Here is a 6,097-nt window from a genome sequence, read left to right on the forward strand (position 1 = left end):
ACAGAGGAAATTATTTTCTTTTTGGAAAACAGAGCTCTCTGCTGACATCATGAGCACAGTGCTCTCTGCTGACATCTCTGTTCATTTTAAGAACTGTCCAGAGTAGGAGAAAATCCCCATAGAAAACATATGCTGCTCTGGACAGTTCCTAAAATGGACAGAGATGTCAGCAGAGAGCACTGTGGTCATGATGTCAGCAGAGAGCACTGTGTTCCAAAAATAAAATAATTTCCTCTGTAGTATTCAGCAGCTAATAAGTACTGGAAGGATTAATATTTTTTAATAGAAGTAATTTAAAAATCTGTATAATATGTAGAAACATGGATCAATGTCCGGCACAGCACTGGTAAGCAGGGGTTATATATTGAAGTAGTAGGATCCGTACGTCAGGAGTACAATGAGACCAAACAAGGTGCCAGTACGGGGTGTAGGTAAGAAAGGCACAAATCGCTGTGACATCAGACAGTAGAAAAAAAACACACTCACCCGTAAACTAATGCACCAAGACTTTATTCCGTGAAGGCCATGGACATGAACACTAAAAGCAGGACACCGGCAGGAACGCCAAGGGCACACACACGTGTAGTTACAGCTGTTTCACGGGACTCAGCCCGCTTTGTCAGACGAAGCGGGCCTAGTCCCGTGAAACAGCTGTAACTACACGTGTGTGTGCCCTTGGCGTTCCTGCTGGTGTCCTGCTTTTAGTGTTCATGTCCATGGCCTTCATGGAATAAAGTCTTGGTGCACGAGTTTACGGGTGAGTGCGGTTTTTTTCTACTGTCTAATTTAAAAATCTGTTTAACTTTCTTGCACCAGTTGATTTAAAAAAGTTTTCCACCGGAGCACCCCTTTAATGTGTCACTTCAGATACACTACGCTCTCCACTTCTAGCAACCTGTATGAAACCAGCATGAGAACTCCTCACAGTAGTTGTGGCATTACTTGCAATTTATTCAGATGAATGGTAGTCTATGTACTTCAAAGGTGTTTTCCATTGCAGTGTATGGGAGTTGATCTGCAGTAACCCCGAGCAGTACGTAATGCTTCCAGGCCTGGTTAAAACATAGATCTAGCAGTGGTAGTCTTACAGAGAAGCTGACCAGCCTGTGTACTGGATGTTGGCACCCATCTGATCAGATATTAATCCTGAGGATAGACTATCAATATGTGGAATTGGAAAATTACTTTAAAGGGGGTACTATGGGGGAAAAAAATCTAATCAAATGGAGCCAGAAAGATATACAGATTTGTAAATTACTTCTATTTATAATTTGTAATCCTTCCAGTACTTATCAGATGCTGTATGCTCCAGAGTAAGTTGTATAGTTCTTTTTTGTCTAAACACAGTGCTCTCTGCTGACACCTCTGTCCATGTCAGGAGCTGTCAGAGCAGAAAAAGTTTGCTATGGAGATTTGTTCCTGCTCTGGTCAGTTTCTGACATGGACAGAGGTGTAAGCAAAGAGGACTGTGATCAGAAAGAAAAGAACTGTATGACTTCATGTGGAGCATACAACAGCTAATAAGTACTGGAAGGATTAAGATTTTTAAATTTGAACATTTTTTTTCCACCGGAGTACCCCTTTAAGGATGGCTTTTCTCCCAAAACATGAATTGCTTGTAAGGCTCTACATTCGGGCTCATAGAGTTGGGTTTTAAACATGGGAACCCATTTTGATGATATTGATATGACCGAATATGATGGAAATTATCTTCATGAGACAACTTCTTTAAAAAGTACCTGTCATGATCTTGTAAAATTTTATAATCCTCCCATTTCACTGCCCCCATCATGATAAACCACCCCCTCCCTGTCTTTGTTTTTATTATTTGTTAGTTTTCTACTTTGATATTGCTCTGTATTTTCTGCTCAGTCTCAGTCAGATTCACTGGAAAAGGATCCACTTTGCCAAGGTGACGAGAGACCGAAGTCCAGCCCATCTGTTGCCTTCTCAAGTGTGCGGTAAGTAGACACAGAGCCATCTGCAGAACTTAAAAGGACACCGTAATCTGTCCCACGCTGCAGATGTGATCACCTGAAGCCATACAGGGGAGAACTTCCTCCCTCACTCTGCTACACACAGCCCAGAGCAGTTCAGTGTGAAATGAGCTATGATTGGTTAAGGCTACACACACACCCCTCAGCACTCCAGAATGCATTTCCTGATTTTGGACTTCTGCCAGGCCAGCAGGAGTCCAAAGACCGTGCAAGAGATGGGGAGGAAATGTGCTTTGGACAAGTAGGGAGACACCTAGTGGCAGCTTTTTTTTTAAAACACAAATAAAACATAGAAACCTTTGTTTAAAAAAAAAGTTCATTAGAAAGATTTTGTCTTTACCATAGGGAGTGCAATAGCAAAAAAAAATTTAATGACAGTGCCCATTTAATGTGTTGCCCCTGTAAGGAGTTATATAGGAGTCAAGGGGGGCTTCTTGTGACTAGCTATCATGTAACTGAAAGACTGCAAGGCAAATGTATGACTATGTGCTATTTAATGGATGTTAGATATGTCAGACCAATGATGATCATTTTAATAACGTTTTATTGAGACAACCCCTTAAAAAGCCTCATGAGGCCCATATCACGAAAATGTTCTACTTCTGCTTTTCACATTGATTCCATACATTGCAGTGTAATGTTCCTTCCCTTGCGTATAATTACAGCTGGGTTCACTATAGATTCCAGATACTGTTCTTGCCCAATGCAGCCTTTTATCTGACTGCTCGATGATTTCCAAATAACTAATCTATTAATGGAGTCGGTACGGGCGCAGAGCCAGGCGGTAATGCAGATCTCAATGCAGCACACTGACCCTCATTTGGAATTGAACTTGTGCATTAACCAGAAAGGGCTGAAGTTGAACTGAATAAATACTCCAACCATTCTAACCAATACACTTTTCTCTAAGGTCCCCACTTTAAAGCAGCCATAAAGTTAATATATTGTACTACATACAAAGTAACTGTTATGAATTATTGTGTCATTGTCATTCAATGCAGTTGCCCTAGTAATGAAAAAATAGCAATGAATATTTTTCACTTTAACTGGAAATTGAGAGCAAATGTAATGTAATAATTTAGATAACTATTAGTAGTAAAAATTGTTATTATTGTTTCAGATACTAATAGCTATAGTATTAAGAGTAATAATAATCTTGCTAAAGTAGAGGGGCAGTGTAAAGATGAGTGATTCATTGGTCACATAGTGTTCCCCAGCTAGGCTTCTATACAGAAGTTTCTAGAAGGCTGTGGGGAGAATCCCTAGTTCAACCCTCTTTCCCAAAATTGCTGTACCCAAAAAACAGTTCTGTCTGAGTCTGATTTTCACTAGAGCAACATTTTTCCTAGCTCTTCTTTTGCAAATACACCTTCACCCAGGCTAGAGATTTTCTCACCTTTTTGGTCGGTCCTTAAAGGGGTACTCTGCTGAAAACATTGTATCCCCCATCCGAAGTATAGGCGATAAGATGTTAGATCATGGGAGTCCCACCACTGGGGACCCCCGAGATCTCCGCTGCGGCACCCCTGTCATTCAGTGCACAAAGCGAACTCCACTTCGTGCCTGATGATTGGCGATGCCAGTCGCCATGCCCCCTCCAATCAGGTCTATGGGAGGAGGCATGAGGGCTATGTACTAGCCATCATGCCCCATCCAATAGAGATGAATGGAGGCGTGGCATGACGTCATGAACAAGGCATCTGCAAGCTTCTGTGTTCCGGACGCCGCCACTGCTGGCCCGGAGATCGCAGGGGAAAACAAAACTGAAGTGCTGTTTAAATAATCACTTTATAAAGAGAACAGCAGTAAACACACTGAAAAGAAAAAGGTCAAAAAGACAGTAACAACCTCTGGATCAGGGTAATAGATATAGTCACCAGTACAGACTTGTTGACACAACAATAGACAAAGATGAATGGATGTCATACAATACATTAAACATTTTTAGCAACAAAGAAATTAAAATCAATACGTAAAAAATACAATCCTAAATACCATCCAAGTACATGAAAGAAACCTAGTATAGACTATGGTAGTATGTGCTTGCCCCTGACCATGTGAATGAAGTGTGTTTATCATTAGTGAGATGTCAGAAGTTAACATCAGTGGGGGTCCGAGTGCTGAGACCCCTACCGATCGCAAAAATGAAGAAGAAAAAGCACACGACTGCACACACTGTGCACCTTCATCTCTGTTTAGTTAGCGGTACAGTGGAAGTCTGTAGGACTTTCAGTACCGTATATGAAATTGATGGAAGTCCCATAGATTGCTATTGTAAATCCGCAGATCGCTCATTATAGCTGCTCAGAGTGGTGATTACAGGGCACAGCGCATGCAGCTGCACACTTTTGCCCCTATATTCTAGCAATCCATGAGGGTCTCAGCACCCATATCTCCACCCAAAAAAAATGTGTTTATATGTTTATGTTGACTGGAGGGCTGGTTTGTGTGCCAGGGCTACTTTTTAGTGCCAGTTCGGCGCTGGATAGTGGATACATGTAAATGTAGCCTATTCCCATTGTATCTGCCAACATTAAAAGTGTTCACACAGTGCAGTTTTGGTGCAGATTTGCATGCATTTTTTTTACTTTGGTTTACATTTTTTTATTTTTTATTTTTTAGGTAGTACTACTATTCCCAGCTGGAACAGACTGTTCCATGATGGGAGTAGTAGTACATGTACTAATTGACAGATCGCCCTGGGTCTATCTATACATTATACAAGAGAATCACAGCGGGTGTCAGGAGTGGTACTCGTTGCGATGTCTATTAATGCAGGTACTACAGCTCCCAGCATGGAGTAGAGTGTGCTGGGAGTAGTAGTACCTGCAGTTAAGGACAGATCACAGTGGATGTCACTCCTGACACCCGATGCGATCGTCCTATCTATTGCAGAGATGCAGAGCGGCTCTATACAGCACTGGCATCTTAACTCTGTACTCCGGCCAGTGATGTGAATAGAACATCACTCATTCATATTTCCCTCAGAGCTGTGATTGGCTGCAACCATCCAGCCAATCACCACTCTGGGCGGAAAATATGAATGAGTGATGTTCTATTCACATCACTGGTCGGAGTACAGAGCAGAGATGTGAGCGCTGTATAGAACCGCTCCGCATCTCTGCTATATTATGGATGATCGCATCGGGTGTCAGGAGTGACACCCGGGGCGATCTTTCTATTAGCACAGGTACTACTACTCCCATCATGGAACAGTCTGTTCCATGCTGGGAGTAGTAGTACTACCTGAAAAATAAAACAAAATTTAGAAAAAAAGTGAAACACACACACTTTATTAAATATTAATTAAAATTTCGCTATGAAAAAGAAATACATTTTAAATACATTTTTCCTATCCCTACTGCATCTATTTTTTTTTTGCACCCAACAAATTTTGAAAAAAAAGCCAAGGGGCCAAAAGTGCAATTTCCACTCAAGGGCAAAAAAGACCGAAAAACTGCCAAAACGTAGGAAAAACCTGTGACAGTTTTTTTTAAGTGTAAAAAAGAAAAACAAGTGGAAACCTAGCCTTAGGGACCAGATTGCATGTTTCTCTGCATAACCTATGGCATAATATGTGTCTAACTTTTGTATTTGGCTCACAAATCTCTGTTCTTCTGCTCACTCTTTCTGACATCCACTGCTCAGGCAGGCGTATCCAAGGCAAGCACTGAACCCGTCTCTTTATCCAATCACTGCAGGCTTCTCTGTAACCCCTTCCTCTCTGTTTTCAAACAGAAGTCTCATATACAGGACATCTGTCCTTGTACATTGGCTGCGATGAAAGGTTAGAAAAACATTGATGTTATCAAGTAACATAAGGGAAAAGCTTGTGAGGCATAGAAGACATTAAAGAAAAGGTCACTGGTTCCTGATTTTTTATTTTTTTTGCTTTACCTATTTTAGTATTTCTTTATTTTATCCTGAGACAATAGTAACAGAAACAATTGGGAAACACGCAAGTCATCGTGAAGGAAGGAGGCTGGGGCAGGAAAGTGCGCAGACATCATGGAGTAGTGGCTAGGCGTCTGAGGAATGGTGACTGCACACATATACAGTACATCTAAACAAGTGATGTCATGACTGAGGTGTATACAGCT

Source organism: Hyla sarda, chromosome 10 (genome assembly GCF_029499605.1).
Source record: "Hyla sarda isolate aHylSar1 chromosome 10, aHylSar1.hap1, whole genome shotgun sequence".
NCBI classification, from domain to species: Eukaryota; Metazoa; Chordata; class Amphibia; order Anura; family Hylidae; genus Hyla; species Hyla sarda.